Source organism: Pyrgilauda ruficollis, unplaced genomic scaffold (genome assembly GCF_017590135.1).
Source record: "Pyrgilauda ruficollis isolate IOZ18807 unplaced genomic scaffold, ASM1759013v1 scaffold55, whole genome shotgun sequence".
In the NCBI taxonomy this organism is placed as follows: domain Eukaryota; kingdom Metazoa; phylum Chordata; class Aves; order Passeriformes; family Passeridae; genus Pyrgilauda; species Pyrgilauda ruficollis.
The window spans coordinates 8,443,917-8,470,691 of record NW_024527155.1 but is presented as its reverse complement, the minus strand read 5'-3'; the positions used below and the strand labels follow the sequence as shown (position 1 = coordinate 8,470,691).

At 39.0% G+C, this 26,775-nt stretch overlaps 1 protein-coding gene across 1 annotated transcript in view; it reads right to left on the bottom strand.

Moving 5' to 3' along the window:
• LRP5 (LDL receptor related protein 5) overlaps window positions 1-26,775 on the bottom strand; it is a 130,898-nt gene that overhangs the window by 100,822 nt on the left and 3,301 nt on the right. The gene's annotated exons all lie outside the window — the stretch shown is intronic.

Below are 26,775 nucleotides of genomic sequence, written 5' to 3'. Positions count from 1 at the left end.
ATCACTTGCTACTCAAGGAACAACACATAAAATAGAGCAGCATATATTATATCTTCTATGGTTCAAGCCTGTCATATAAATAGCTTCAGTTTTAAATTCATGCTACTGTATGTAATATGTAAGAGTTATTTCTTGATATTGTCTTTCAGATTCAATTTCTCCTGCACATTTTAAAAAAGAAGATAGTTTATACAGTGTCTGAATTGCAGGTCTGCAATGCTGGCAGCCCTGTCAGATGCTGTTGCCAGTCTCGTGAATTCTGGTTCTGACTACATTCTCACTGGAAAGTGTATGCCTCTGCACATCCTTGACAACAGCTAACATGTTTATGTGCAGGCCAAGGACCTCAGTCAGAATAAACAACTCAACTTCAGATTAACTCAAAAACATGCATAAAAATTCAGAGTTTTTATTATTATTCTCCATGGCCTTTTTTTTCCCCCACTAAGCCAGGAAAGAGATTGTTTTATTTTGCTTTTTGAAGGAAGAGTTTGCTGATGTAATTTACATCACCTGGTGGTTTAAGTGAGGGTCCTGGACAGCAAAGAGGACCAACTTTTATCATTAACGTTTCACTGAAGATGGAGTATCTTTTTTCTCTACAATATTTAACTCAAGAAAGTTTATACAGTTTGAGGAGAATTACTTGTTAAGAAATGATGTCTAAGTATCCCTCCTATTTAATTTTGCTGGCTTACCAAGTCCTTTCTCTCCGTCATCTTTAAAAATACTAGGAATAGTATCAGGAAAATACGACAGGTTAGTTATTGCAAACAGACAAGAAAAGTCTAAAATACCAAGGGCTTGTTTTCTTCTCTGCAGATCATTGGTTCCCCATAGTCACATCTGCTTTAAGTGGCACTGTATAAAACCATTTGAACACTTGGGAAGTTTCATGTTAGAGGGCTCTAAGTCACAAATTCTTTGGAGCAGAGACCTTCTCAAGTTATGCACACTGCCTCACAAAACCAGCCCCACATCCGGTCAAAGATCAAAGCTGTAAAAAGTCCATGTACAATTTTTTTTTAAATATTGTCCCAAAAACATGTTTAGAGGAATCTGAATAGATGGATTTTCATCTAGACATTTCCAGGCTGAAGGCATTATTAATGCTACTACAAAAGAAAAACAATCCTGAAATATCAAGTCCAATCAACAGCAGAGGAACTCAACAACTTCTTAACTAAAGATCAGACATGAAAAATGTCTAATCCAATCAGTATCAACATTATCCCAGCTCCCCATCCCTTTCAACAGATTTCTTCCCTGCTGATGTACACAGCAGGGCAGCAGCAGGCAGATAAGGCATTAACTGCTGTGCTCTCTGTCACTTCTGTCCTTCAGAGATGTCCTGATTGAAGTGCAGCCACATTGTGCTGGCCATGGGCACCCAGCAGGGAAATCACACTGCCCTGCTTGCAACTGTGTCACAACTTCACTGCACTATACACTCCTGTAAACTGATTGATTATTGAAAATGACCAGGCTTGATCCCCTTTAAGAACAAGTAAGGAGTCCACTTCCTTTGGGAGAGACAAAAAGAGAAGGCAGAACTCTGATTCTGAAAACTATATTCACTTCTCTGCTCCTCCCCACCAGCCTATTTTATTAAATTTTATTAAATTTATTATTTAAAATTTTATTATATTTATTCTTATTTCAATTACTTTTATTTTTTAAATGGTTACAGAACCCTTTTAGAGCAATACTGGTTAGGAAAATAAACAAGCAAACAAACAAGAAAAAGACAAAAACGCCAACAAAAACAAGTGATCTGCTTCTGTACAGCAATTCTTGCCTGACATGCTGCTGAAGAAAGCCCATGTCACTCATATAAATAAAAAAAAATAAAGCAAAAGTCAGAAAAGTACTTAAATGCTCTGCTTTCACTGTCTTGTATTTATCACTTCAGGTCAGAATGTGATGGCTCATTAGCAGGCAAAGTCAGTTCTAGTAACTCTGCAGCTTCTAGTAACTTTGCAGCTTAGAAATACAATTTTCAAGATGTCCCAAGAAAAGTTCACAGAACTTTTCAAATTTTCATCTTTCCCAGTTAATAAGCAGTAAATCTGAAAGAGACAGCTAAGACAACAAATGTGTTTCTAGAAAGATAGACACATAGCATTTCATTTCATAAAGTTACTAAGCTCAACAGTTTAGCAATTCAAAAGATATATTCATACTCTACAAAATGACAACCAACAGGGTTTTTAAGGCATGAGAATGATAAACAAAGGTCAAAAAGCATCAAAACAAATGGCATTGACAAAACACTTGATTTTCTGTGCCATCAATAAACCATGCTAGAGATTCCAGGTCATCCCACCCATACGTGGTACAAGTTTATTTTGAATCCCACATGAAAGTAGAATCAAAACTTCATTTCAAGATTATGAAGACCAATCTCCTTCTAAACCATGCTGTCTTCTCAGTCCTGAACTAGGCTTGATGGTCCACAGAACATTCTTATCCTTGATGCATTTAATTCTTTACTGCACAACTCTTGAGAAGGCAAAGCCAACTGGAAAGCAAGTTAACAGGAGTTTCTGAGGAGAGGGATGGGGGAGACCCAAAAAAGCACCAAAAGCTGACTACCGTTAGCCTTCAAATGAGTTTATTTGTTTCACAGGAGGAAATATCCCTTCCTTGAGAAGGTATTCCACGTTTAGAAGGTGAAGACACTCAAACGAACACTGAATGTTATGCTCTGTTTTGATCAGCAATACTCTTGGTAACTGCAAATTGCTTGAAAAGGGAAACACCATTTCTATTTTGAAAAAATAGAAGAATAAACAGTGAAAGGATGAATGCTGAATGTGGAGGATAAACTGTTTATATCCAGTCTATTACCACCCAATTGAAACGACATCTTAATGTAGTCACAAAAAAAGTATTCTTTTTCAGTAAAATTAGAACAGTTCATATTTTTCCATAATAGGCAATATTTAAAACCTCTGTACATAGCTGCAGTTCCCAGTCTTTGGACAAAACAAAAGGAAAAAAACCTGAAATCCCACAAATTTTTGAATAAACTAAACAGATAACAGCCTGAACTACACAAAGTTACAGAATTTCATCTTGCAGCAATTCTACAATCTTATTTGGATCATGCAGTACTTGATCAAAACCACTTCATTCTAGAAAGACATATTATTTCTGTGCAAAAACCCACCAATTTTCCTGTGGTTTTCTGCTAAGTGGAAAACACCCTTGACTTGACAATGTAGTGAACTATCTACACAGAAGCCTATTGTACAACTGTGTGAAAACAGAGCTTCTCATCAGTCCATTAACTGCAGAAAAGGAAACACTCCTGATCAGGCAGGGTAGGAATCAAGCAAGGGTTCCATTTCCAGCTTTGCCTTTGATCCTTTAAATGCTCATTCCTTGTCTATGGCCATTTACTAAATTTCAATTGTTTCACCTGCAACAGGAAAGTTGTTTTGTGAAGACATAACAAGACTGGAGGATTTGTACACTTTTGTATAATTTATTTGGTTGACCACCATAAACAGTATCAGTTTCTGAATTCAGTCATCATCTTCCATTATTTCAATTGTGCCCATTTAGAGCACTTGAATTTTACTAAATGCTTCAGGGGTACCCGTTAGCATCAGTAAACTGACATGGAACAAACAACTAAAAAGTGCACTATATGGTCTTTACTATTAGTTTCAGTAATAACTTTCTAAAAACCAGTCTGACAGGGCTTAACATACATATTAAGACTAAGATGATAATGGATGATAATCAACAGTGTATTTGTCATCAGTTGTTGGTTTTTTGCAAAGCTGCAACACTTCTAAGACAAGTTAAGCAATAGTTTTAAAAAGTTATATTTATACTACTGCTTCATACTTGTTGACATGCCTACATTTTGTCTCCTTCCCCTTAAAGCCAAAATAGAAAGACATCAGAATACTGAGGCACATGCATGATTTCTACCCTTGAAAGCACCAGAAGCACAGAACAAACACAAGTCCTATGTATAGCACAGGAGAAAAGCCTAACTTACCAGTTCTTTAACTGGTTAACTAGGCTGAAGTTCATGGAAAGGTTTAACTGTGATTTTAAGAAAAGCAACTGAGGATCTTGGGAACCTGGCACACAACACAAAACAAAACAAGGGTCTCATTTTAATAAGCATACAAGCGAAAATAGCCATCCAAAATTACAGCATGCGCACCAACTTATATTTTAAATATTATTTCAAACCTTAACAGGACAATTGCAATGGAGATCTCTGTGGTTAAGCCATCTGTACGGCTGGACAGAGAGAATAGCATAATTCTTGCAGCAGTCAATGTCCCAAACCACAAAAACATTTATTACCAAAGAGAAAAAAAACCCCACACACCCCTACCACAGGCATGCAAGATGGTAAAAAACAAACATGTGAAAACTTTTGCACCCAAGGCTGCACCATGTTATGGAAACTCTTAGGCAGGATATGGAATTAGCATGCATCAGCTCTCTACACTTAAAAATAGCTGCTATGCAGAAACAAGACTGTGTAAGTAGGGTCCTAAGCCATAAATTAATTGGAGAAACCACTTCTACAACACATAGTGATGCCTCTTGTCCAGCTCTAACCCCCTGAAGCATATGGATGTCATAGAATCTTGGATGTCATAGATCTTGGATGTCATAGAATCACAGAACGGTTTGGGTTGGAAGAGACCTTAAAGATCACCCATTTTTAACTCCCCCTGCCATGGGCAGGGAGACCTTTTGAATAGGTCTCTCAAAGCCTCATCCAGCCTGGCCTTGAACACTGACAGGGATGGGGCACCCACAGCTTCTCTGGCAACCTGTTCCTGTGCCTCACCACCCTCACAGTAAAGAAATTTCTGCTTAATATCCAATCTAAGCCCACTCTCTTTCAGTTTGAAGCCATTCCTCTTTGGCCTGTCACTACATGTTCTCATCAAACGTCTCTCTCCATCTTGCTTGTAGGCCTCTTCAGGTACAGCTAGATCTTCTTCAATACCTTCTTTTCTCCATGTTGAACAACCCCAATTCTCACTACCTGTCCTTGTAGGAGTGGTCCTCCATCCCTCTAATCATCTCTGGACTCTGCAGCAGGTCAATGTCCTTCCTGTGCTGGAAAATCATCAGCGTCAGAAGATAAGACTGAATGTTGATCTTCCTGTCCTAACTGCACGTACTCAATCTAAGTTTCAGCTTGACAAGTAGAGTCCTCTGAAGAACACAGGGCTATGGCTGTGATCCTCAAAACACATTATTGAAAATAAAGTGAATTCCCAGTAATAACTAAATTACAGAACATTCTTGCTCCGAGGTGGTGGCAGCAGTTTTAGGGCACAAGACTAAAAAAAAAAATCAGGACTCCTTGGTTTCACTCCCACACATTTCTTCCCCTTTAGCAAAGAACTTGAACAGGAATCTCAGCCCAACAATTTGTAAAACTCATTCCTCCTGCTACAAACATGCCCTTCCTTCTGCTATTAATTATCTCAAAGGGCTGCAGTGAAGCCACTCATGCTCAAGTAAGACACTTGAAGATATTCCAACAAAAGGCTCAGTGATGCACTCAGCTTTTCATTCCTGAATGGCTAAGACTTCTCTCTGTGAGCTGATCCTCTCAGTGATGGCTGGTTTATAGCACTACTTGAAGAGCCAAATACACTCCTTCTCTAAATTACATCCCATTCCTCTAACCTTTCCTGATCAATCCATTTGATAGGAATTTTGCTTTCCAAACCATGAGATGTTCTGGTTATCAAATAACGAGGATTCATTTCCATTTTATCGTATTTTACTTACGATAAAAAGTAAAGTAAGTAAAATACTTACTTTAAGGTAAAGGTCCAAAGTTCAGGATGAGACCACTAAGAATATCATACATTTACACATGTTGTGTACAGCAGGAAATTTTTGTAAGCTTTCCTCTTTACCAGCCTACATTTTAAATTATTCACATGGTCACACCAGGCATACAATGGTGTGCAGTAATCCAGTCCATGCTAGTACCCCACACTATAAAACATATTTTGTTTTTTTATGCTAAGTATTATCTTGAACACCACAAGACAGGATCTCAGAGCTCAGATCTGTTTGCTGTCAGACTAAGGTAGAAGCAGGGCTGTACATCCACTAATGTACCTACAAGAAGTGACATGGCTTTAGCCACAAATATATTTGGAAGTGGGTTATGTAAATAAATTACACAAGTTTAAAGGACATCTGGTTTAGCAGCAGAAAGCTGGAAAGGGTCCACAGAAAGTATATAAAAAAGGTTTAAGTGGGTTTAGAAAACATATGAATCTTGCTCTCATCAAGAAGAGGAGCTGGGAAGGCTGTGAGATAAAAATATAGTAAAACAGACCAATCAGCAAACACTTTTACAAGAGGCTGAAGTTCAGTTTTTCTTAGCCAGTGGAGAAAGGACACACTGAAGAAACTAGATCAGGTTAGGCTTTTGTGGCATTCATTGATGGGGAAGAGAATGCAGACACAATGTAGAAAGGAACATGCTCTGAAGATACTGGAGCACACTACAGAAGCCAAAACAAAACTGCTTGCAAAAGGTGAATAGCAGCTGGATAGCCACTCCTCAGGTATAGTTTTTGTACAGTTAATTCCTGCCTCAGGAAAGCAGTTTCTTTTTTGGATCTTGGAATCAAAAATTAATGTAAAAATTTTTTTTACAAAAATTAAAAATAGCTCAGTGGACTGCACTCTCCATACTGCTTCACTGAAAATCTTGATTAAGGGGGTCTGAGATTGATTGTGTTTATGCCAGATTTTACACAAAATAGTTTTTAACTTCCCAGAAATCCACGTCACTGTTTCTGTTGCCATCCCGAAACAGATTAATTTAGTACCTTTATCAAACAGTAATGTTAAAATATTGTTAAATAAACTTTGAGCTACTTTTGTTTTTTGAAACAAACAGGCAGCAAGTCTTTTGAAGATCTTGTTATATTTTTCACATTGCATAGGGTTCCCACACACACAATAATGACAGGGTTTTAGGAGGATGAGAGTTACTTCAGACCACTAGTTTTGTTTGGCAGCCTACTTTTTAAATAATAATGTTAGCAGTAACAACAAAATATAGCACTGACTATATACCATTTCATCTCCACTGGCCGAAATTAGTTCATTTCCCTTGGTCAAGAGATGCCAAAGTATGTCCCTGAAGAGCATGCTCTGAAGAAGTCCACCAAAGGTGTTCTACGCAAATTATGAAATTTAGGATTTGTTCTACTTAGCTGGGTGGCAATTAAATATTTTTAAAATATCCAACAACATGCTCTGAACTTATTCTCCTGTCCTGTTTCTAGTTATATAACCTACTTCAAGTAAAAAAGAAATTCACATGTCTAAACAGCCAAGTTAGTGGATTCAGTGTGCATACTTCAGGGCACTTGCATCTCTGCAGATCCTGGAAGCAAGCTACATGTGTTCAAGACCACTGTTATGTGGACACATTATTTTAAAGGAAGGTTTCTCAAGCTCTCTCTTTTCCCAGGACCACCCATTAAGCACACCACAGAAATGCCTCTCCTGGTACACCAGGCAATGGCTCTCGCAGACTGCCCTTCGTACTGGTGTAGAAAATACTGAAATTGGTTACATAGGACAGCATATTTCATCTTCTAACGCAGCTTTAGCAGCTGGAAAGGACGACAGCCAAGCCCATGTGAGCTGACAACACTACAAGGACCACCAAGCAGCATACAGAACATATTTAAAGATCTACTGAAAAACTAAACAAAACCCAAAATATCAGCTGTGATTTGGGGACACATCAACTTACAATGAGATACTCATCAGATAAGCCTTGCAAGCCCTTTAAACATTTAGAGAACATGATTCACTAGATCATAAAGCAATTTTTATTTGGTCTGTATTGTTAGAGGAAATTTCTAAACATTATTACAAAACTGGTTCTTGGCAACATCCCTCTGTGCAATGCACAACTGGTGTTCAGCCAAACAGTTCTGAGCATTGCAGCCTCATGCAATCCTGACTAGCTAAGGTTAAACAGATAAAATCTCTGCAGTCTGAACCCCCACATCTTCCTGACCTCAGGAAAGTTCTCACCTGAGCTTTTTACAGAGGTTAAAATATACATGAGATTTTCCCAAAAGCAGTATACTGTTCACAACCACTTGTTTGTTCTTCTGAGGCTTCTGCTGAAATTTGCTATTCAAGAACCACAACGCACATGACAGCTTAAATACAAATATACCATCTACTGGGGATTAGGGAATTGGCTTCAGACAGACACCACCAACGAGCCCTGCAAACTAGTACTTTGAAAATGGCTGCTAAACTGAGCATTCTCCAATCTTACAAGTCAGCTTTTGAGTTTGGTGCTGGTTGGAGATTAGAACCTGCACTGAACTCCAAGGGAGTGTAAACTGACAATTTCCATCAAACTTCAATGATGATGGTCAAAGCTCCACCAAAAATCTCACTCTAAATGAAGACAGTAAACCCCACAAGAAAAGTGAAAACTTCTGTTCTCTAAGGACAAGTAGGCAGCAGTACTTCACAGGTCTGCACTGGGATGTTTGAGTCCAACACAGTGTTGAAACAGAGGAACTGGAAAGCAGAGACCCATTGCACACACATGGGTGATGCACTGGCACCACAGCCAGCCTCCAGCCCTCCTCGGTGTTAAATAAAGAACAGTGTGGCACAAGGAAGGCTGTCACAGTTCCCACACACCACCTGCTATTTCAAGATGTACCAAGCAACGTCTGCAGAGCCATCACAGACTTCTGCTCTGGATGTTCACCTCCTCCAGCTGTGCAAAGCTATGGTCTATGTGCTGCTGCCCCGAAGAGTGGAAGATGCTGTGAGCATTTACAGTTTATAACCCTGGGCCGAGAAAACTAATGGTATGGGTAACCTTTAACAACAAATTACTTACACTGAATGAAGAGGAGTATTGCTTTATAGTGTTTCTCATGCTAAAGCCCATAGTGTCCCTACCTCTGCCAGAAGCTCAGTTCAGAAGTCTCTGACAACCATGCTCTGAGGCAAATCACTCAACAAGTCACTGAGAAGCTATCATCATGGAAAGAGAGATTATTATCACAGGCACATTCACTTCAACAGCAGGTTCATTGCTTTGTCAGTGAGGTTTCACATTTTGCTTAAGGATTCTTTAAAGTACAAACCTGCATTTTGCCTAATGCCATTAGCTTCACCAACAATAGCTCCAATTCCATAACAATGTTCACCATATTCCACAGAGGACTCACGACAGTTTTCTTTGTGAGAATTAATATGGCACTCTGCTTGTACCCACAAAAGTGGGATACAGCCTGTCCACTGAGATTTCTGGTATTTTCTGATTTTAGAATAAGCAGAAGTGGCACTGAAGTAGTGTCTTACACGATACTGCTGTTGGGCTTTCCAAAATGGGTAAGTGCCGAAGGCAGTGCTTAAAAATAGGGTTGGGGGATGTGACAGGAAAAAAATATACTCGGATGTTTCACATTCTGTGATGCAGAGTACATGGCAACAATTTTCCTGTTGTTATTCTAAATGCAATAGGCGTGGATTTCCCCCTACCCCCATGATATGCTCCACAATTTTAAAACTGCAGAGGAAACTGAAGATTTGTCCTACTTCTGCATAAACTGGTTTAGAAGAATGAGGACAAAAGGGTGACTTCCTTGAACATCTAAACATGACTTTTTCTGGGAACAACAGTTCAGGTCAATCCATGAATGGAAAATAACCCTGCACTGTCCCCTTTTTAGATTCTGGATGTCAATGGGAGCAAGGTTCTTTTCTGTTGTTTTTTCTTTTTCAGTATTCCTCCTTGGTTTGGCAGACAGCTGTCTGGCCAATAATAGTAGATTACACAGTGATGAGGGTTCCAAACTTTTAATGGATAAAATAGTGGTTCTATATAATTTGGAAAATTTGGCTTGCAAATTTTATCCAGGACTTAAACAAATACAGGCTTGACAAAAGTATGCTTGTTTCTGATCTGAATTGTTTCCAATTTTTAGTTCCAGTTCCAGATGTTAACTCCAAAAGACACAAATCTTTAAAAAGCTGAAAAAAAAGATATTTTATTTCTATTTCCACCAAAGGTACAATATGTACTGTATTTGCAAATTGCAGAAAAACTCAGAAATAGCATGTACTGGATTCAGCTGCTGACAAATGTTACTCATTGGAACAAAAATGCAGTCAAGTCTCAAATGTAGGTTCCACAATTTGTCATGGTTTTCTTCTAACAGTTGAGAATATTCCCAAATAAAACCACCTTGTTAAATGGAACCTGCTACATGATACTGAGCTTTAGAGGGTGTAAAGTTAAGAGAAGTTTTTAGTGCCAAGTTGTAGACACAACTTCTGTATTTTGTGCATACTACGTTCCAGTCAAATATTCAAGATTCAGGTTTTGTGAGAGCTTGTTAGGAAGGAGGAAAAAAGAGGATGAGGTGAAAAAGGTTATTTCAGATAATGAAATCTGTAACCTTGTGCTTGTACTTATATGACTGGTAATACCTAATTTACCACCTTGAAGGCAGCAAATAAACAGAACAACCTGTTCCAAGCTTTGCAGATCACTCCTTGCAGAGGATGACTCTGCTTTAGCCAAGAACATTGATGCAACCAAATCAATTCCTTATGGCTCCTTTTATCTTTTTAAGGTCAGTATTTGTCATGCAAGTTTTCTGCAGTGTTTGTACTGATGGAACTACAAAAAAGATCTTCTGGTAGCTTAGCTGAAGAAACATAAAATAATCATCTATGTTATTTGTCTCTCCACAACATAAAATTTAAGGACATTTCCAGAAAATACAGTTATCAGCTCAAATCTTCCAGAATAAAAGAGCCTCCACATTTTGAGAAGTGTTGATAAAATTCAAAAGAAAGCAGACTGCATTAGTTCTGTACCTAAATTTATAGACAGGTAGTTAGTGTGTGCAAGATGGGAAACATGTTTTGGAATTCAGCCCCAGAATACCTCATTTGGACTTTGGAAAAGGTTTTGAGTCTAGACAATTATTTAAAAATTAAGAAAACCTGAGAGGCAATGAAAATTTGGGGCCTTAAAATTACACAGGAGCTGTTTAACATTTTTGTTTTGTTGTTTTTACAGTTAATTACTACTCTGTATCATCTCAAGATTATCAACTGGTTGCTCTCCTTGGTGTCTGCGGAATTGTGTGATGTGCATCTATTGATACTGTGGTGTAAAATCAAGGATGAAGAACACAAAAAAGATACTAAAAACAACATTAAAGAAGTGCTGGCATGGTGCCCCAAGAGAAAGCTGTAAAATTGCAAAAACCCAGAAACTGTGCAAATCAAACTGCAGTTATACTGTGTTACGAGGGATCTTGATTTAAATATGCCCTTTGCTTTGGGCTGGGTCAGATGGGTTTTGTTCTGATTGAACTGGCCACCCATTCCTGCCCCTCCCCAGTTACTCCCCATCCCCCAGACTCCCATTAGCCCACAGATGTTTTGGTGTCCTGAAATCTGCCCATTTGACTGCACACACAGTTGCTTTCCTTGAGCTGATCCTGTCAAAAGGATCTTGGTTTTAAAAGGCATATACATTTTATAAAAAGCAATAAGGCAACTTTGCCCAGCTCAGCTGCAGACAGAATATTGCAGACAGACCTGCAGAGCACCTTCTCCTGTCTTGTCCACACAGTGCTCAGGGGAAGGAGCTTTAGAAGAGGTTTTGTGCTTAAAAAAAAGAGAATACATTGGTATGCACAGGTCTGCTATGCTTTAGGCATAAACCTAGCCATGCACAAACTTCCATGCTAGAGATTTTTAAATATTTCCATGTAGAGCTACAACAAACTATTTTCAAGTCAGCCTTATTTGCCTCTTGAAATTTTCATGTGAGTCTCAATAACATCTAAGTGGCATAAGAAATTAACTGTCTGCACTGCATAGGCAAGAGAAGCTGCCACAATGTTGTAGAATACTCTCATATTACAGAAACACAAGGTAGGAGAGGTACCAGACAAGCATAGTGCACTTTAACTTCGAGAGCAGGTCAACTGCAAAAAGAGCTACGAAATAAAAAGAAAAAATTTATTTCTTTCTTCCCAGATCATTTCAAGACTTAATTCTTCCTTTTCCTTCCACATGATTTCCGCACCTGTATAAACAGGCAAGCCTAATTATTGTTTTAACCCAACACATATCTCTGCCTTTCCCAAACAAGAAAGGAAATGAATGTCTAAAAAAACCTGAAATTCATTATAAAGCAGGGGAAAGGGGGGATCAGAAGAAAGTAAAATTTGTTCCTGCAGAGAAACAAGGTGGGGGAAAAAAAGGAAACAACAAACTTTACACAACATGAACTGTGGTCATTCATACTAGGAGACACCTACAAGCCAGAATTGTGATTTGCACCCTGAAAGACTCCGTGTGGACACACTGGGAAGGACTGTCACAGCTGACAAACCTGCTGTCTAGAAACACAAGGCAAAGAATGAAAGGAAACCCACAGAGGACCAGGATTAAGGGTCATGCACATCCAAGGCAAGAGCCCAGCATGCTAATCAGGACCACAGTAGAACCATAGCCAGTGGGTTTTTTTTCCAGGCAGAGTAACTTATATTTCTTCATACCTCAAGCTACCTTGCAATTCTTTTTGTAAAAAAGGCAGAGATTTTACTGTGATGGAGGTTTAGGAATGATCTCAGCCACCCCAAATCTCCCTTCCTTTGCAGGCTAAACAAGGAGTACTGCAAATAAGAAACAGGATTTCTGATAAACAACAACAGGATTTCTGCAGAAGGAAGGGCACAAGCCTGTTAGCATTACACAAGGAAGCAGCATTATGGAGGGCAGAACAAAATGCAATTGTTTATACTGTAACAAAACTAACTCCAGCAATGCATGGCCATGAGTGATCTGATCATCCTGTCTCATGCACCATATTGCCTTTTTCCACCCTTCATTTGCACTGCTTGGCTGTGCCTTCATTGCTGAAGAGAAAGATGTAAATTTTCCATTGACATAGCTACTTTAATGTAAAGGTGCCCGAGGAGAACTGGAAATTTTACATCAAGTAAAAAGTGAGCGGCATTATTTCCCTCCTCACCCAAGATTTCATCAGCTGCACGGAATTGCACTGACTCTATAGGAATTTCACATCAAGATTTTGCAGTATCAGTGTGGTAAGACCACCTGTTTCAGCAATGAAGACATGACCCAGGACTTTCACAGCAGGAACATTTCTCTCAGGGTCTGGAAAACATCCAGGGCATTTCAGAGAATGGTATTCCAAACAACTATTTCAACGACACACACCAGTTGAGACAAACTAACAAATACTGCAGTCCTTCAGACTGGGAGTCTGAGGCAGAGCACACCTAACACACTCACCACAGCAATGCTCTGCCCAACACTGAACACACAGCTGGACTAAGGAGCAGTGCCTTTCCTCTGTCTGGTGAAAGCCTTTTAGCACAGTAAGGTTCTTACAACCAGTTTTACACCTCTTCTATTTCCAGCTGTTGCAGACTGTTTCGGAGTTAAAATGTCTTGGATCCCATCCTCCCTATTAAATATGTGCATATCCTTTTACTTATTAAAAACACCACAAAATACAATTGTTAATACAGAAAGCTATGTGTGACCCACAGCCTAAAATCATGTTTCCAATCCAGAAATGTCAGACAACAGCACACTGTCAAGTACCAACTGCATTTTAACATTTATAACCAAGACTGCGCAGCAGATTGTTAATAAACATGAAATGCATGCAAGAAATGAGCATTTGCATTTAAGTAACTCCCTCCAGGTATGAATGACAATGACTAAATACAAAACAAACATCTGCCCTCTTATAATACAATAGGGGCTTATAAACCAAATTTAACCCACAGATTTACATGCAAAGAGAAGGGCTTTTTTTTCCTACATACAGATTGAAGATTTGCTTAAAAATATATTATGCCCCAAATGTAAGGCTTATGTGAATAGTTTCAAAAGCAAACAGAAGACACCTTAAAGTTCATTTGTGAAATGCAAGAAAATTCAACATGTTGTCTGCATTCACCTGACCTTTGATGTACTCTCTGAAAGAGAAGGCTGAACAGCCAGAGCATTGTCAAACTAGAGGAAAAACCTACCTTCTATAAAAACTAGATGTAAACTAGACCACAAAATCATTCACTTTTTATGAAAAACTGCTTTCTCCTCAAAAATACAAAAAAAAAGCACCTACCAACAAAACCAACAACAATGAAACCCCCCAAGCCACACCAAACAAACACTAACTCAAAGCACGGTTGCCCTTCACTTCTATACTAAACTTAAGTAGCTCCTGTAACTAAGTGATTGCTCAGAGTTAAGGCAATCATCACCTTGTCCTTACAGAAAATACTGTACTATTGCAACAATAGTAGCACCAAGTGGAAATAGGAAAGTCTTTTATCAAGCTCATTTGGTACAGAATTGAAAATTAAAACTTTTTCTCCTCTAAAATGGGGACCTAAAATCCAGAACTCCCTACTTGTGTCAGTCTTCTATTAATTGCTATGGGCAATATGGGTCACCCTTGATATCAAGAGACTTCACTTGGGTGAAGGAAGTAACTCACTTTTGAGGAAAATTCAGAGGGTTTTGTCTCCTTTGCTGTGACCAGTACTTGCCATGTAGAGCAGTACTGTGCAATACATGTTATTACCTCTGCAGCAAGGAGATTCAAAACCACCAACTCACTTTATAAAAGCCACCCAGGGGCCAGTAACTACAAGTCATTATCGCCAATTCACTGCTGTGCATCAAGAAGCTCTCTGTAATGAGAAGGTGCATTATTTCCCCAATGTTATTATCAACATATGAGAAACATCAGCTTTCTTAAGTTTTACTTGGAGGAAGTTAGGGCATCTAAAACCTCTCAAGAATGTGTTCCACTGATTATAGCATTAAGTTGCTTCCTTTACAAAGCTTCATAATGCATACTTTTATATAGATATACACATACATAACACACACACTCACATATATGTATGCTAATGAGATAATAAGACTTGACATCAAATGACACCAAACATTCCTAAAGGCTACTTAAGGCAAAATTTTCAAACCAAAAACTTCAGCTCATGCATTAATTGTCCAAGGACACCACAACATCAAAGGAGAAAACATCTATCTACTCCAGAGAACAGTTAATCCATACAATTAACCCTCCTTCACATCACATCACACTATAAATGCGAACACATGCTCCGTTTCTGCATTGCTCAGAAGATTCTCCAAGATGCTATTCTTGTCACTAATGAGGTGCAGCACAAACAATTAAAAGACTTGCAAAAATAACACACAGAGCTTAGATTTTTTTTTTTTTAAAAAAGAACCCCCAATGTCACAGGCTATGCAACATGTGAATTGCATAAAAACATGTGGCATCATCCTTCCTTCAAAGCTGAATATGTTAGACCCATCAAATCCTTGATCTTTCAGTATCACAGTTTTATTAGACTAGACAAAATTTGATTTAAGTCCCATTTTAGCCTATGTCATTGATCAGTCTCCCTCTTTCTCCTCTCTGATGCAGGGATTTATTAATAATATGTTTGATGAAGGGGGAGACTGGTGTCAGAAGAACAGAAGGAAGTTAAAATAATAATTAAAACAACGAGTAAGGATAAGACATCCCACAAAACAGAAGATAACTAAGCAGGTTACTTTCAGGCCTAGTTTACTACATGGCCACACATTTTTGTGCTGTCACTAGAAGGAGCACAGAATTGAAGCAGAATGCTGCTTCAACTGAAACCACTGGGCAAAACACTCCATTTGAAACACAGCCTTGTCCTAATCTACACCAGGTATTGCCAACAAGCTCCTTCTGGCTTAGTGTAACAGCATCAGTTACCAACAATTCCCAGTAGGCTCTAAAATATATAAAATTAGTAAAGTCACTGAATGGTATTCCATTGTTGCAACTTCTTTTGCATGATCTGTGACTATATATTGTATTAGAGGGGGGAAAAAAACCCACACAACCATTCTCCAGGATTTAGAAGCAGTAAGGGAATCAGTTGTTGTGTTCTGTGTCAAATAAGCCTCTGGGGAAGAGTAAAAAATAACTAAAACCTAAAGAATAAACTGCAAATAAATCAAATTCAGGCTTTTTCTGGTAGTGGCAATCTTACAAAGATAGAGAGACATGCTCTTTGAGGCAGCCAATAGATGAGTTTCAGGAAATCTTGTTTTTTTAACATGAACTTGCAGCTGTCAGAACTAGGAAGTTTTGTGCCTTTTTGGACTCTGGGAAGAATTTTGAAACCATTATTGCTTGGCCAGGGTAACAGGTGGAGCTGAAGTTGGGAGATCTGTAGCATCCAGCAGAGTCTGACCATCCACTTGGCACATGCTCAGCCAAATGTGGGAGAAAGCATCCTCTGCCGGCCTATCTGCTGTACACTCATCTATTTGTCAGTCTTTTGGGATCATCTCATCCCAGCCAAAATCTTCCTCTGAGGATTAAGCAGTATTTATGACAAGGCTTTGAATAAATTAACATTCCATGTTTCAAAGTCTTTCTGAATAAAAATAATAAAAGACAGTCACTTCTGGCCACATACACAAGAGAGATCTTAACTGACATCATACACATCAATAACTGCAAAAAAAAAATCCCCCCCCCAAAAAAACCAAACCACAACAAAAAACAACCAAACAAAAAAACCCTTCACTGATTTTTCTTCACAGTCATCTTACCTTCCCAGTGAATGTCAAAGTTTTGGAATTGAATCTGAATAGCTTAAAAGCTAAACTTTCATTAAAAGAAATGTTGCAAAGCACACTAAGCAAACACAAGTTATTCAAATACTCACAGTAATCTGTTCCCAGTGTCCTGCTGAAGTTTAAATATGAAAATAACCCTGTGAAGTCCATTCCCTTTTATAAACAGCCAACATTAATTCAGACTTTAGAACAACAAACTGGTGCTAAAATTTCTTTTTGCAGTTTTAAGTGTGTGCACATAACATTTAAACATCCCCCACTGTGCTTGACTGCTCTATTCTTGCATACAAAGCATTTCAGTTTAAAAAGAAAAAAAATTTATCAAAATTAGTTCCTGGAGAAAATTGGAGGTTTTTGTAGAATTTGGTGTACTGCTTCTGCCTCTCAACAAAGCAGAAGACAAGCTGCACAGGAGACAGCACTGCATGCAACTGTAATTCAGAGCACAGCAGCTGACAAGTTATATTTTTATCCCTGCAACCTCACCACAATCTCCAGTTGATGCCCAAGACTTGAGAAACCATGCAAAAGCTTCTCATTAGTAATGGAACATCGTCCCTCAAGTGCTGTGAAGCTTTACTGACCCACTCAGCACTTCCTACCAACACAGGGGTTTGCAAAAGCAATGGCACTTGTGCATCAGCAAAGAGACATCTGAATCATTTTAGTTTCCAACAGAGACCAAGGTTTTATTCATAAAATTTAAATGAGTAAAAAAAAAAAAAAAAAACCAAAAAAAAAAAAAAACCCAAAAAAAAAAAAAAAAAAACCCCACCAATCCACACAACAAAAAACCAAACAAACAAACCTGCTGCTACAGATTCAAAATAAGCAGGAAAGAATATGTAAAGCAGCTTCCTCATAACTAATGGTCAGCGATCTAAACACCTGGAGAATTTAACTGTAATTAAAGAACAGACCAGTAGAATTTACAAGTAACAGAATGAATTCCTACCCCACACTAGTACACCGGTTGAGTGTACCTGTCCTACACTGTGGCTTCCCAAACAAATCAACATTTTTCCTGTTGTCCATTCAAACAACTCCTCCCACCCACCTCTGCCTCACTGCCAATCAAGGGCCAAATGTGCCTGAAGGATTCTCTTGCCATGTGACCCAAAGTGTTCCCACAGACTCTTGGAAGGCTTCCCCCCTCAGAAACCACCATTTGTGGACAAAAGAGTCCTAAGAGGCTATCAACAAGTGAATGGAAATGTGACATGTTATAAACAACCATGATAATGAAACAGTTTACATCAAGATGTGACCAGCAGATGCTCAGATTCAGTAACATGAGCCTGTAACTCACTCTCAATCCCCACAGTGTGAAATGAGTTCCAAGACCAAGACAAATATAAGAACATAATAAAGTATTCCAGAACTAATCTTTGTGGGGAAACCATTCCAAAATACAAGCAGCCCAGGGGAAGTAATTGTGGAATAGCTGTTAGATTTTGAATTCATGTTCTACCTCAAACAAAGCAAGTTTTGTTACCCTACAAAAGCCTTGTAATCTGTACAAGGAGGGAGATTCTAACAGGCCCCAAGTAAGTTCCTCAAAGTTGAACACTTCAGTACATCTCCTTTAGAAAGAAAACTTTCTGCTATGGCCCTGCAACACTGACAGCACAGAATCACAGGAGTCAGAAAAGCACAAAAGACAGGACCCCTGTACCTGTATCTACCAAGTGTTTTCTACAGTGGTAGAAGCAGGGATTTTGCATATATAAGAGCACCATTGTCAAGAAGTAAAGACTGCTTGATGGACCAAGTCAGCTGTATCAAGACTTTACAGTACTCCACATCCTCCCTCATTGCACACAGACTTCCTCAGGAAAAAAACCCAGAAAAACAAAACCAAAACACCCAACAGGCAAGAGGCCAACACTCACAAAGATCCCATAGCCATTGTACAGAGAAAACAAGTCACTTGCATCATTCCCCACATGCAATAATCTCTGGGCTGGCTGTATTCTGCCTCTGAGGACCAGCACCAGATGTGCTCTATTTCCATATGCCAGGAGTTCCACAACCTGGGAATCAGCAACCAGAGTTCTTTTCCATGAACTAATTACTGTCACAAGATGGTGAAGGACCAGATGTGTCAAGGTGGGTAATACCCAAGATAAATGAATCCTAAATCACTTACATCTTTTGCAGGTAACAATGAAAACCTTAATTTGGACCATGCAAGTTGAGAGATAGCATCAACAGAGGCCACAAGCAAAGTATTTCCACATGCTCATCCTCTCTCCATTGTGCCCTAGACTGAATGAAAAGCAGCAATCCTAAAACACACACTCAGCTGCAGCTCCTCCAGTTTTACCAATTCTGTCATGGGCAGACAATGTTACTGGAGCCACATGCTAAAGGGACAGCAAGCAGCTTCTCCAAACTGCCAGAAATAGAAGGGTAGTTTGGGGTTGCTTTTTTGTTTTCTTTAGGGTTTGGTTTTCTGCCTTTCATTCAATGATGCTGCCTTATCATCCTACTTAGGGAAGTAACCTAAACAAGTTCCCAAGAGCTCTCTTGACCACTAGGTAATAAACATTACTCACCTACAGACATTTCAGCCTTTAGCAGCCTTGGTTCTTCACACAGCTGGGGGAGAGGGGGGAACAACACAAAGGAAGCAAGCAGAAGTTCTAAAAACAATATACAAGATCTCTGCCTAGAAGAGCTTTCAAGTCAAGAAGAAATACTACCAATATAGGAAAGTGATACTGCATGCAGAAATTGTAAAGCATACAATTCTGATGAATAAATACTCATTGCCCTGCCTTTTAAGGAATATTTTACTTATCATCCTGTTAGTTTGAGGCTCCATGCCTCTCTAATGGAACAACAGTCATTGCAATGGAGTCAAACAAAGCAGGTTCACTCCTAGATGGTTAGTTAAAAACCATATGCACAGGAGAAGACTCTGAGGTGCTTCTTGTGTAAAACACTCCAAGATGCATTCAGAAACCATTTCAGTATCACTCACCTGTTGTCAGACAATGCTGAGAGTTCAGAGACATCAGGGCATGCTTTAGTAACGCATGCCAAACAAAACCAAATCCAGGTATACTGAATTCCAGTCCCAAACTTGGTAACTGTGAAACTCTCCTCTTTAAAATTCTGTATCAACAGCTAACATCAAGCATTCAAGTCTACACAAAAAGTATGGTTGTGGTTTTCTGGCTTATGGAGATTTTTTTTCCAGAAACAAGAGGTTATTCAATAACACAGCCATTAGAATGAAAGGGGAAAAAACAGAGCAGGAGAAACTGGTTAACCAAGTGTGTAAGCATGTGAGAACACAGATACTTATTGCATACATGCTCACACATAGACATATGAGGAAAACCTCCCCACCACCACCACCACCCTGTGCCCCCAAAGTCTCACACCCTTCCCTGAGTAAATACTTCACCATAAACTAGCCAGGACCTTGCAGAATATTATTTCTGCCTAGGTCAGCATTTTTCTGAACTAGGGGCAACTCTGTCTCTGCTCCAGGAGAACTGAATGGTCTGGTAGCTACACACAAGCTACAGAGCTCACTCGAGCTGCCTGCAACTCTTACCAAACACCTGCAGATCATGGTTTATTCACTGCAAGTATATCCAACACATTTCTGCTGGTGTCTGTGCATTCCTCCACATTTTACCATTAGCTACAATGCTCACAGAAACTAAGTTATGAGAACCCTTAAGAATTCAGTTACTCTATTCAAAAAGCCTCAAGGAATACTTCCTTGCTCTTTAGAGGAGGGTTCCTTCTGTTAGTAACCATAAGGTGACTAACAGAAGGAACCAAAAGGTGCTTTTGCAATTGAAAAGTGCACCTTTTTAATAGCATCATAGAAAACCTTCTCCTCCTGTGCAGATTCCAAAGCCACAGCTGATATTGAGTCAGGGCTTTCATACCTCAGGATGGGAGAGCTGTTGAAGGTAGGCCAGATGAGATGAAAATCCAAATTCATTTTTAAGGGCAGGGAAGGACTGCGAATGATTCAATTCCAATATACTGAGGCTGCACAATAATTTTGACTGCATCAGCCACACCCTACCTACTCTCACTATGTAGCTTGCCTAAGTAAGTCCAGATGTGCAACTGAGTATGCCCTTTCTATCACTGAACACCTGCAAACTGGAGATTTAGAACATAAGTAATAGTCTACCACATTCAGACAGTAAAAAACATACTGTTAAAACCCAGACAGACCAAAATTCCCCCTAACTACATATTTCTTTTACTCAGCTTTTGAAGATGCAGATAATGTATAGATTTTTTTTTTTAATCATCCACAGCTGGGCAGACTTTCTAAGTGGAAAATGCCACCCATGTGCATTTTCATCCTCTTAGCTCTCACTTGGGAACACAAATAACTCAGCAGTTTAATTTGGTTTTATACCTTTTGGGATAGACACATCCAGGTAAGTCAGCAATACAGATTTCTGAGGTTAAAACACTTTCCCTTTGGGAAAAAAAAAACATAGATGCTTACACACCTCATACTTCGAGCTGCTGAATTTCAAGCAGAGGAAGCAATCAGGGAAAAATCTAAAGCAAAACTATTTGTATCATTTATATAATATTTTGTGTCAAAATTAATTCCTATAGGGCAGGCAACTCTATTCTGAGTTTTTTTCTAAAACCAGAAAGTTTTCAACAACTGAAAACAAAGCAAAAGGTGACAGAGAAAATAGGAAACTTGGTGGTCATGAGTAAACTTCCTTAAAGGGGACAGAATACAAAAGTGACACTTTATTTGAAATAACTAGTTACCCAAAGCCTCCAAAGCTCTTGGAACAATATGCACAATGTAAGTAGGGACCAATACACATCTAACACTGGGTAATTTATGATTCAGTGGCCAAAGGTGACACCTTCTACAAAACAAAGCATTAGGGGTTTGGGTTTTAAGTTCTGCTGGTTTGAGAAGTTCAAGAAACAGCATACTGACTTTTGTATTAGCTTCAAGTGCTAAGAAAGAATACCAAGTATATTATATAGACATTGCCTAGTTATACTACAGCAGAGAATAAATCTCATAACCTCCCATTCCTTTTCTTCCTTAAGTCGTTCACTGTCATCACCAGAGACAAACGGTTATCCAAGAGGCAAACTCTCGCTTTTTCTCCTTCTCTATAACAAAATGCAAAGCAGATAAAAATACAGCTCTATTTCAGAATATATTTTCCTGACATCAGCAAGACTCTGGTCTAAGTGGCTGAGCCTGTACTGGGTTGGTGTGGCAATGTTTTGGTTGACAGAAGGGGGTACAGGGCTGGTTTCTGTGAGAAGCTGCTGGAAGTTTCCCCCATGTCCCATACAGCCAATGCCAGGCAGCTCCAGCATGGACCCACTGCTGGCCAAGGCCAGGCCCATGGGTGATGGTGGGAGCGTCCCCAGGGAAATTAACAAGGAAAACCAAGTTATTGTGTAGATAACAACATGTGGTGAACTGACTGCAGCCCTCTTTCCTTGTCCCCCTGCACTGCTGGCAGTGAGGAGGGAGAAAAACAGGAATAAAATTAAATAAGCCAGGCAGGAAAGTAGGGGTGAGGGATAGGTATTTTTAAGATGTTGTTTTACTTCTCATTATCCTACTCTGATTTGATTGGTAATAAATTCAACTAATTTCCCCAAGCTGAGTTTGTTTTGCCCATAACAGTAATTGGTGAGTGATCTCTGCCTGTCTTTACCTCCACCCATGAGCCTTTTGTTAAACTTTCTCTCCCTTGTCCAGTCGAAAAGGGGAGATAGAGCAGCTTTGGTGAGCACCTGGCATCCAGACAAGGTCAAACCACCACAGAACTAAAAACAGTATTGTGAAGACAAATATGCAGCAGAAACATTTCCAAATACCACAGCTTTGCAATTGTCCTTTTAAAGCAATCACTTTTTGCCCCAAAAAATCTTATTTTTGTATCTGCACAAAAACTTGCAGAAACTGTCCCTTGTTATTTGAAAATAACCCTTGAGCAATAACAATTACAGTAAAGAGATAAGGCCTTTCACATCGCCTTGAGTATCGTTTATGCTCCACTTCTAGAACTAAAACTAGAGAAATCAGCTTAGAAGACTTTCTTGAACTTGACACACAGATTTCAACACCCAACAGCCTCTTCAGACAAAGTCTGGTTACACAGGAACATGCCACAGCTTTCACAACACCCCAGAAATGATGGGCTGAAGGACAACAACATGACAAAGTGCCCAAGCACCCCAGTGGGTGCAAGGAACAGCAAAACCTCATAACAATAATGCCGCTGGCAAACCACTCACTCAATGTCACCAAAAATACCCTTCAGGCTTACCTGAAAGAACAGATTTAAAGGACATGTTATTTAGGAAGTCTGAGAAACAAGGAGAAAAAAAATCAAAACTACAAGAAATCAAGATACAGGTGGCATAACCCAGAAAGCCCCCAGAGATGCATTGTGGTGGGATTCCTGTGAAATCTTCACCTACCCCATGCACAGCCCAGCTGTTTGCTTCACAGCACATACTAAGGACAAACAAGGTAGTTCTGATCACCACCATCATAGAAAGTCCACTAAAAAAGCATTTCATCTCCTACAGCAAGCCCAAAAGGAAGCAACTTGACCTTCTTGATGGCCATACTCTACAGCATGATGTTGTGTGATAACAAGAAAAAAAAATCAAAAGCAAATCACACCACTTAATTACATTTCTTGTGTTCTAAAGACTTTTTTCCCCTTCTTAATCCCAGCTAGTACTTCAGTCTAGAAGAACAGAAAATAATGTGTTTGTGCAAAAGTAATGAAAAATAGTACAAGGATTGGAAAAAGCATCCATGAAACTGGAAATACAATTTCCACAGAAGGCATGCTGAAATTATTGACCAGGATTGAAGTGTATTACAGCTGTTAGGCATAATCTGTGCCTAATTCAAGCCCTGGACTATATGGCTTAAGCCATAAATACATACAGAATTCCAGAGAAGTTCTCAAATGATGTATCAACAACCGATAGATTATAGCCGCACTGTACACTTTCATCATCTGAGTCTTCTCAGATTCTCTACTCCTTTTTTTTTTTATTTAGTTAAAACCAGCACTGAACAGCAGAAAAGAAAATGAACATCTGCAAAATCACATTATAGTAACAGTATTTGATTCACAAGCCCCAAAGCCAAGAAGTTCACTAGGCAGGTCCATTCAATCCACTGCTGCTCCTCATCAGCCCAGAGGTGCAGAAACACAAAGCACACAACACTCCCTCACACTCTCTGGCCTTGCTTTACTCTTGAAAACACCACAGAAAGGAGGAGTCAAGCTTCTGTCTCTACTGACTGCCTGCTCCTACCTCCAGTCTAATTCTTGAAGGCTGAGGATCAAGAATCCCCCAGGGTTAATTTATCACCTTAGCAATCATTGCACCAAGTCACTTCCAAAAACCTGTATTAAAAATGTATCATTCATGACATTTAATGCAACAACATGGTGAAATAAACAAAATGTAGTCATGGCATTTAAAGAAAGGGCAAGAGAGAACCTCTGGAATCACCATTACAAAATGTTATCAAATTCTAAGCCACATGGAGATGTCAAGATAAGTAACTCAGTCATTTATCTCCCTCTCAGACAACTCAGGCCAACAGGTGTCCTGTAAGGACAGAACTACCAAACTAAAAACACTGCACTTTCACAGAACACCATACACCCTTTAACAAGAATTCATGAGAAAAACATGAAAATCAAGACCTTTGTGTAACCAAATAAAAACCAGAAATAGAGTTTCCCTTTTTCTACTTTCCATAGTAGAGGGGAGAGTTACACCCTAACACACTTGCAACTTCATTTCTCCAGTTGCATCACCTTTCATGACAGCTCAGGAACACCACTCATGATTTACTGAACAATGAACCTGGTTTACATCTATAGTCTCAACAGGGAGACCAGAGCTCAAAAATTCTGCCTGCCTTAACAAAGTCAACTTTTGTTACTGTTTAAAGTAAGTGAACTTTAACTGGGGAAGCTCAATTTCCTTATGCATAATAGATAAATAACAGATGCCATCCTTGCAGAACATTCAGAATTAGCTAAAAATACATACAGCATTTCAAAAAGTAAAAGTGCCAAACAGAATTCAACAATTATTATATTATTAACCAGGCACACTTTAAACACACATGCCAACATTTGAGCTTCTCAGAACACTGACAATCTCACCAAGAACTTACTACTGCATCTGCTGTCAGTGCTGTTTATTGCAATAGCAAAAAGCCTTCATACTGTGAAATGAAGACAATTCTGTAGCTGATTTACAGTCAAGAAAGCTCTTTTCCCAGTAGGCTATTTCCATTAAGTTAATCTAACACACCACAAATTATTTATTGGTTTGAAAGCAGTTTCAATTGCTTTAACACTTTTATCATCCAGAGCAAACACACCAATTTAAATCAAGTATGTGTCAATTTATTGGCATCCTTGCAAAAGTTGCCCATGAATTTAACATCAATACAAAATGACACCTTACATCTGTCTGTGCTGGCAGGCAAAGTGTGAGTCAAACAAGAATAAAGGAAAGAACAGCTAAATTAAAAATCTTGTTTATTACATAGACACTCAACATCCTTACCAGCCCATCACCCATTCCTTACACTCTTTGGAGCTTCTCAAATTGTGTGGCTTAACAGATAGTTTCAATCTTTAGTAAACAGAAACCACAAAGATGAGGCACTGCTAAGTTCCACATTCAATTTTTCTGAGAGAAGAAACCAGAAGAATTGTTGGCCCGTAAGCTCCAAACAAACAACTGTACTGAACAATACTTTGTGGGACATAGTTCCCATTTTCTTTCCTGCTCTCACCACAACTGTTTCATCACACAAAATCTCAAGAATTGCTAAAAATATCCTTTGACTATCATGAGCTTTTCCATAGCCTAGCTTAATGGCAGTAGGACTCTCCAGAAGTACTTTTTCCAGTTTAGAAGTCCCAGATGTGAACTAGCCAGCACCCCAAGCCAACATCTTATTTCTTTGCTCTTGTCCTAAGTGAACTTGCAGTGTTGTTAGACATATCCTTTCAGAAAGAGTACCAAAAAAAAAGAGAACAATTCACATGCCTCAAAATCTCACGAAAATGCTGTTTTCCGCTGTGCACAGTATAGCTGCATTGTTGCTGGCCTGTGCCACAACTTGGGAGGATAATGGTTCTACTGTCATTCCGCCCCTGAAGCTCAGGTTGGTACTTATTTGAGTTCTCCACAGAGGTCTTGAGCAGAAAATAACATCCATTTCTTTCAAGGTTCTCAGTGCTGTGGGGTTTTTTCCAGCCACATCAACTCCCTAGAGAAATTCTGAACTTGCAAAAGTCAAACATTTTGACTGTTTAATAGCCCTTGGGTTACACACATAAGGAAAAAATAAGAGGATTTCTTAGAAAGATGGTATTGTAGGTAACTTTATTTCTCTTCATTCTAAGAAGGAATTTAAATCTAACTATTGTCCTTAGTCTCAAGATGGCAGACTGCTTTCATACAATGCAGTAAGTTTACAAGAAATACTCTAACATGAAACTAAACCTTGCTATTATAGCTGCTTCTGAGCACCACCAATTGAAATTCACCAAGTTAAATTTATTTCTGTTTTGACAAAAAGAGAGAGAATTGCTTTGAAATGTACAGGGCTGGTTAATTTTTAACTAGAAGCAGAGTTACAGTAGACAGACTTATATAGCAAGTCAGGTGTGTCTATACTCCAGGAGAGGTTTTGTAACCTTTATTTCTTGTTACGCTGCCAAATCTTACCCTAACACTAAAGGATAACAAGTTCCCAGAAACAATCTGTTTGCTAAAAAGTTACCTTGGCTTGCCTTATTTGAGAAACATGCAGGACTGAGAAAATTTACAGCTGGGACAAAACCCAAAGCCTGTTTTACCAACAACTACATTATAAACAACTAAAATAAAAATTCTTAGTTAAAGCAGCAAGAGGCAAGGGTGGAACTTATGCTGGGGCATCGATGAAATACATTCATGTTCTGCTAAGTACTGACTTTGTGTGTCATGCTGATCTATGTA